The sequence below is a fragment of the Bactrocera tryoni genome, chromosome 4 (assembly GCF_016617805.1).
Source record: "Bactrocera tryoni isolate S06 chromosome 4, CSIRO_BtryS06_freeze2, whole genome shotgun sequence".
In the NCBI taxonomy this organism is placed as follows: Eukaryota; Metazoa; Arthropoda; class Insecta; order Diptera; family Tephritidae; genus Bactrocera; species Bactrocera tryoni.
Window position 1 is genome coordinate 52,808,466 of NC_052502.1, and position 8,455 is coordinate 52,816,920.

Genomic DNA, 8,455 nt, shown 5'->3' on the forward strand with positions numbered 1-8,455 from the left:
CGCGACGAGCTAAGTCGATTTAGCCATAGTTTCTCAATTTTTGAGATATCTTGAAATTTTGCACACGTCCTTTTCTCATTAAGAAGCTGCACGGAACAGTCGATTTCGGTCAGACAGCATATAGTTTGTATGGAGACATTTTTTTGACATGGTATCTTCATGAAATTTGGTATAGATTATTATGCAAGGCATTGCTGCAATCTCCAAAGAAATTGTTCAGATTGGGCAACTATAGCATGTAGCTGCGAAAAAGAACTCTACTTCATGGTTAAAAAATTGCTTATCTCATAAGTATTTTTCTATCTCCTGTTAAACACATGCCACCATTTGCCACCATCAGCATCAACCGAGGGTGTTGTTAAGCAAATAGAATTGGCAAACACCGCCGGCAATGAGAAAATAAACAACAAAATTCAAAAATCCAAATGGTGCTGATCTTTACCAATATCTACTTACATACGTATACACAAACATTTGAAGTGGTAACCACACAAGCTTTCGTCATTTCCTACTTGTCCCCTAAAGAAATACAAATCGATTGAATTTTGTTTTGAAGCAATCATAGTTTTTTGGTTTGTAGCTTAAGAGTTCCATGCAGAATTGGGTTTGTGGGTCATTCATTATATAAATATATACACATATGTATGTGTGTACATAAAAGTTCGCATATCTTTAATTGATTTTTATGATCGCCCAATTGTTTACAGCCTAAATATCATTGGAGTGGCGTTGTGTCAGAGTGGCTCAATCAATAAATTATTTTTATTCTTGTAAATATATATAAGTACGTAAATGTACTCGTAAATGTGTAGAATACAAATATGGTAACTTAAAGCATAATATAACTTTTGTAGACATGGTTTTAGTTGTCTAAGTATGGAATAAGTGGAAGTTCTAGTGAGGTCGCTTCAACTTTGGATAAAATCCTTCTTCACGAACTGACACGGCCATATTATTGTGGCTTTATAATTGTTAAGTCCACAATTGAATGAATATTTTCTACAAGACTGATCAAAAGTATGGTATTATCCATTCGAAGATTTAAAGCTCATTTCAAATGCATTTAGGCTAGGCTTATTTCCGTCATCTGTCAAATGGTTGATTCACATAGAACTTTTGCTTCGCTTTGCTTCTGACGTTTGCTTTGACAGGGTAGTCCGATGTTTGCTTTTTGAAAGAGTACGTTCACATCGAAGCGAAGCGCAATACAACGAAGCAAAACGTTGGGCAAATCTAGTTTGTTTCTGTTTTGCCAAGCAACAGCCGATATTTATATTGGAGAAAAACACTGAAAGCAAAGCGTCCATTCTGGCATACCCTTTACTTTCTTTGCTTCGTTGTTACAATATGAATTGTCGCAAGGAAATACTATAGAACCTTCTCGGTTTGTAGTAGAGGAAAAATCTTTAATGGATCCTTCATAAAAGCTAAGAAAGCGAATTAGAAATAACAAAGATAACTTTTTCACAATACCCTTCACAGGTATATTTTTTATAGCATAAAGAGGTAACAAAATATCTTTATTTCGATTTTGATCGGTCTCTATGAGTGACAAATATATTCTATATTGTTCCGGTATGTTTGGAGACTAAAGCAATTTCAATATTCCCAGTCAAATATTCGTCAAATAAAAAAGTTTTTCATACAAGCCTGAGTTTGATCGGTCATTTTGTATGGCAGATATATGCTATAGTAGTCTGATCAGAAAAATTTCGGAGATAGTAGCGACGCTTTAGATAAGAATCTGTCCAAAGTTTTAAGAAGAAGAGAGATCTAATTGAAAAATTTAGGAATGCATCTATATATCATTTTAGGGCTCCGAAAGTTGTTTGGATTCAGCAAATCTGAAATAAAATACATTGTCCATATTCCAGCCAAAATGGGTAGATGTGCTAGCGATTTAATCTTCATTACGCAATAAAAGTAGAGCCTCTATTGCAGGAACTCAGGAGTCACGCCCAATTTGATACGAAAATGTTTGTCATGCGCATGCAAACAGATTTTTGATTTTGCTCAAATGTTGGCTTTTGTTCTACTAATATTTAACTGTAGAATTTGGGGAATATAGATTTTCTCCCAGTAATATAGATTTTCTTTGAAGATGTGTTTATGTTTAGTGCAGGAATCAAAGAAAAAATGTCTTAGATCGTGAAAAAAGTCTTCATTGAGACAAAAATGTCTCCAGGCAGAGACTTTCATTCCTCTTTTCGGACACAAAATGCTTTTACTGATTGATTATATTGGCGTACGGTAATTCACCTACCGGAAGCCAATGGAAAGGGTTCAGACGCTCGCTGCGCTGTGCATAATGAGCAAAACAACTCCAGAACTCCAAAGGGGGAACTCTTGAAGTGGTACCTGCCACATATAGACCTCTTCGCTGCAAACTCCGCACCAACATCGGCGGGACAACTACTGGCGGCAGAAGAATTTACATACAAGTATAGAATTTTCGGGCATACATAGCTCGGTAGGTAATGGCGGTTGGGCAAACATTGACTATATGACCCCACTTTTAAACTAGGTAAGAAGGTTCAAAGTAAACATAGAAGCAGATAGCTGACGTAAAGGTATGTTAGCAACGCGCAACACACTAAACATCTATATAGAAGGCTCTAAAATGGACGATGGAGTTGGTGCGAGAATATACTGTCCTGAGTTAGGCATAAGGCAGTCTTTGAAGTTGCCGGACCACTGCAGTATATTTCAAACTGAGGTCTTTGCTATTGCGAAAGCCACGGAGCTAGCCTCTAATGCAGCTACAGATAAATCCCGAGTCAACATCTACGTAGACAGCCAAGCAGCAATCAAGACAGTAACCTGGTATCTCATATCGGCCAGAAGTGTCTTGGGAAGCAGGCCAGCAGTGGAAAGTGTTACCAGAAGCAAGCAACTTCACCTGGGTACCAGGCCAGATGGACACCGAGGGTAATGAAATAGTTGACGAGATTTCCAAGAATGGTGTACGACTAATATCCGAAAATGTGATCAACATTAGGAAACCCATGTATTGTCTATACGACGATCTGGACAGAAACAAGGTAAAGAAAATGAAAACCGATGAAACGAGCTACCTGGGTGCACTATACGATTTTTCTATGTAATTTAAGTAAAAATTTAGAATACAATGGCACCATTGAAGCTATATTACCGTATTACGTGTACTATTATTATTTTCATTAAAGATTTCACTCAATATTCGCTGTTCGCAAAATCGATATGCGAAAAGAAATATCCTCATAAAAAAGCTTTCAATTTCCGAGTACAGTTGGGTCAATAGGTAAACACCAAAGTGTAGTAACCGTTGTGTGCGAAAGTTCAATACGCGTTCGTTTGCATTGAATAACTTCCTTCAACTTTCCATTGCCGCTCATGGCATCAGCTGCTCGTAGTAAACGAATTTCATTATGAATCTTACAAGCACACCTGCGGCGCGTTAGAGCCGTCGCATGGCACAAACTGTCAGCAAAAAAATGCTAAAAAAATTGGAAAAAATCAGCAAAATTAATAATAAAACATAACTGCACTGGGGCAACAGGCTGTCTAGCGTCGCCGCTTCATGTCGACTCAACAAATTCAATTAAAATGGAAAGTGTGCAGCGCGCATGCGCATAGTTTCTGCGGGTTCACTTATTTTTCACTGGCCTGTAAACGATAAATCTCGGAAAATGTGTAAAAAATAATAAAATTTGTAGTAAAATAGCACTCTGCATATGCCATAACCTCTTAATAAGTGATACAGGGTGGTACATAAAGATGGTTATTTTTTAAAAAGTATGAGAAATTAGCAAATAGCAAATTTGCCGGTGAATATACCTTTGATTTATTTACTTTCAAATATTTATTTTACTTAAACCCCGATTTCGTTCAAACGACCACAAAGCCCTCTGAGTTATTGCCAATTAAGGAAGTTTCTTTTACTTTGCTTATGGTTTAAGGTTCACATCTGTTTTACATAGATCAGTCTATCTCAGTAACACCCATAGATAGTGAAAGCAGCTAGAACGATTAAAAATTTTTTTTTGTTTTTTGTTTTTTTTTGTTTTTGGTCGGATGAAATCCGAGTCAATTCCGGTGCGTAGAACCGGCTGTCGTGGGAATTGTAAAAAAAAAAAAAAACAAAAAAAAAACGTTTCCAAGTTTCTCATTTCCAGGTAAAGGACTGTTACAGTCAAAATAATACATGATGGCCTTTTTGGAGGGCCGGGAAGAGGTCACTGATGAATGAGCAAATCCAAAGTGAAAACGATACGGCATTAAAGGCACCATGAATTTGTTCCTCCTGGACAAACCGTCAACGCCTAGTTTTACGTGGAAGTCCTCAAGAGACTCAAACGAAGTGTCAATCGGGTCCGACAAGACATCGCAGCCGAGTGGAAGTTGCATCATGACAACGCTCCGGCTCACTCCGCCTTTGTTGTGAACAGCTATTTACCCAAGGCCGGCATTCCAACGCTTTCGCAGCGGACTTTTTTTGGCACCCGGCCTTTTTTTGTTCCCTTGCCTGAAAAGGCAGATGAAATGCAAGTATTTTGAGACTACAGAGGGGGGCCAAGCAGCATGCACCTCGGCAATCAAGGCTAGTTCAATAGATTTTTTTAAATACGCTCAGTACTATCACTTTCCGGACAAACCCTGTAAATATTTTCAAACTTCTGTTTAACTTCGTACCGCATATATCCGGCAATGTGCGAGTTATCTACCTAAAATGAAAACTGTTTTTCTGAAAATACTTGAGTGATGTCAAAAGTTAATGTAATCAGCCCAGATCTTTCCCATCTCCAAAAGACGCGATAAAGAGATTTCCATTCATTTTGACTATCCATAATAACTAAAATAATGTAGTTTAGCGCTGAATATGACTGAAATCACCATAAAATATATATGTATATTATATAAATGATCAGCTTGACGAGCTGAGTCGATTTAGCGTCTGCGTAACGTAATTTTCTCGACGTCCTTACTTATAGTCGTCGCTGACACACTCACACAATTATATCTTAAAAGTACTCTTACATAGAGTATTCGCTGATCGCACACTTGAAAAAAATTTGAGAAAATTGAGTAATTTTCCTTTGGCGAAATTCGGCTTGTTCACCGCATTAAATGCCTGTCTGAAAGTTTGTCGGTGTAAAAACCTGGTTTACAGTTGCTTGCGGCTTACTATTCGTTTTGGTTACTTTTTAGTTGTCGGTTAGACACGCTTTAATTTCGCTGTTGCTTTCCTGATACAAATTGAGTTTGGATTTAATATTTATGACTTGTTGACTGGTTTTTGGTGTTTGACAACGATGCTTTTGATTTCCTCATCCTGTGGTTTGATAAATTGGCACTTCACCATTGAGATTTTATAGGTTTGTGTGCTAAATGCAAATCAATTATTAGTTATTATGATCCTCATCTCCATCTCTCCAATAAACTGCTGCCCAGTATAAATAAGAAATCTAAGTTCGGTTAGGCTCGAGTCAAAACGTTTCATCATTCTCAATGCATATATTTATAGTTGCTTCTTAGAGCTCAGAGGTAAATTTCTGATGATGATTTATTATTTTTTGAAAAATTAATAGAAAAATATCCTTTTGGTCTCCCCAACATCTGGTGTGAAAAATGAGTTTGCTTGAAATTGCGTGCTTCAAATAGAATGACGCCTGCTGTATCGTTGGAAATTTCGCAGAACTGTTTTGGTCAGTATATTTTTTACACAAAGCAATCACATGAAAGTCGGGAAGTCATCAGTTACTTGCATCATACGTCCATTCACCTTTGATAATGAGGATAACAGTGAAGAAGTTAAAGAAACTGTATTCACAGTTGTCATTTTGTCATCGGTGAGGCAGCAGACCTCAACATCTCTTATGGACTGACTCAATACATTTTGGTTAATGGTTTGGGTATGAAGGGTCTCAAGCGCCGAGTGAAGATCGTAAAAGAAATGCTTGACAACTTAGCTGAAGAGCCCAGATTCATAAAACTCATCATTATTGCTGACGAGACGTGAAACAATCTAGTGAATAGCGTTCTAAAAATGAGTCGAAACCGAAAACTAAAATTTGCTGAAGGCCACACAGCCAAGGAGGATAATATGTCTATGAAAATTGGTTAAGGAATGCTTGTATCGGTTTAGGAGTCTATTTTGAAGATGATAAAGAATTGTATCAAAATACGTGAAAATGAAATTTTTTGCTAGTCCGGATCATATTTGATTATATCCCAAAACAATTTTTAAAAACTCTCTAAACTTTAACAGTATACGAAGCATTTACTTAAGACACGAAATTAAGACTCCCTATGTATATACATCTGTAAATATAATAGAGCGGGTAGATTTTTTCTATAAAATCGCGCGAAGTTCAAAAAATCTAATAATGGTTGCACGGAAGATACGTGATATGACTTCGTCCGATGGGGCCGATGCCGATAAATTATCAATAGATCATTTCATCATAAATTTCATTGAGATATTTCAAAACTTGACGCACAAGTCTTTATAATCCCTAAAAACTTCTCCTTAAAAATCGCTGTCTCGAAACCTATTTTTGACTCATAGTCTTTCGGGCAAAGCATGATCTGTAGAACACTTCATACATTTGAAATACAAGTACATACATTTGCCCAGTTAAAATACCAGCCCAAGTGGTTGATAATGTCTCGAGGGCGTGAAAAAGTGAAAATTTATCCATTAATTGAAATTCGTAATGCAGACACACAAATTTCACTTGGTGTAATGCCACTCACATATCTTTGTCATTTCCGTCAGCCAGCCAAGGAGGCAATGGGACAGTGTGCTGTCTATGAAACCAAAAATATGGTTAAGCTTTATCGAGCGTGCAATAACCTCGACACCCAAACGGCGTCACATGCCCGTATACTCTCATTTATAACTAAAATGTTGCAATATTGCCAATGCGCCGACACTCGCCGCAATAAAAATGAAAAGCAGGCCGCAAAGGCGTTTGGAAAACCCAAAAAGGAAAACGAAAGTGGAGTGCTGTGTTGTGAGCATAACGGCTAACAAACATGCTGTTTGTTTACGAAAGACAACATGAAATTGAATCCTGTCCTAGTTGCCTTACTTTGTGTAATGGCTCCACTTAAGGGGTGCTGCTGTCTGTATCAAATTTTTGATTGTTCGAGATAGCGTATATGTAAATTAAATCTAAAGTTTTAAATCTAATAGCTGGTGCTGTTGCTGTAAAGTATTTTTTTTTGATTTTCTTCGAAATTTTCTTTAGTATAGTTTCTGTGCCATACAAAGTTTTTGGGGCCAACTTAATTCCTACGCCCTCTTAATATACAAAATACCTTTAAGCTCAATATCCCCATATCCGATTCTAAATGATTAATGCTTGTTTGTTTGGTTGTCGAAGTGACGAACTTAGCTCGGGTCGTACAGCATGTTAACAGGTGGTGAAAACTTTAAGTTTATTAAAGAAATATCTGATGCTCTGGTTTCCTCGAATCACTTGTAGAGATTTTGATGATAATCATGTATTTAAGTTGGAAAATGCTACAAAACTTACTCGGACATGTCGTTTAAAACAAAAATCGTTTCAATAAATTAGTTAAGATTATCAAAAGCACTGCTTTGTTACAAGAACTCAAGATTATCATAAGCACTTTAATAAGAATTGGTTTATACCATGTATAATATTTAATGAGGATTTTTCAAATGGATCAACATTATCATTTAAAGTTGGTTTCAAAATCTGAGGTACTTATGTCGTACAATTTGCAGCTGATTTACGATGTCTCTGACTGCATGCCATCACAAAACTTTCGACAACTAGGTTTGAATTTGAAGGTTTGTGTAGGATGGTACTCGTATAAGAATACGGACAAGACTGAACATATAACCGAGAAAAATGTACGTACAAAAATACAGATTGAACTTTCTTCATTCCAAGTTGAAAATATTCGCATAAACTCGATATGAAGTTCGTTGACTGTGTCGTAAATGATTAAGCATGAAAACTGGCTAATAGGTATATGAACCCACAATTAGTACAGATAAGAATGTTATTCTAGAGGTATACAAATTTGTTTAATCGGATTGTATCTGGTAACACTGTTTACTATCACAGTCCTTTCAATGCCCTCAAATTAAGCGTTAGGGTATAGAAATATTACAAAAACAGTCACAGGCCTCTTTCCACGAACAAATGCCAAATTCTACAAGTCTCTCATCATCCCCGTCCTGCTATATGGTGCAGAGGTGTGGACGATGACAGAAGCTGATGAGTCGGCGTTACGAGTTTTCGAAAGAAAGATTTATGGCCCTTTGCGCATTGGCAACGGTGAATACCGCAGTTTATGGAACGAATAGCTGTACGAGATATACGACGACATTGACATAGTTCAGCGAATTAAGAGACAGAGGCCACGTTGGCTAGATTTTGTTGTCCGAATGGATTGAAACACTCCAGAGTATTGGACTCAATACCCGCCGGGGAAAGCA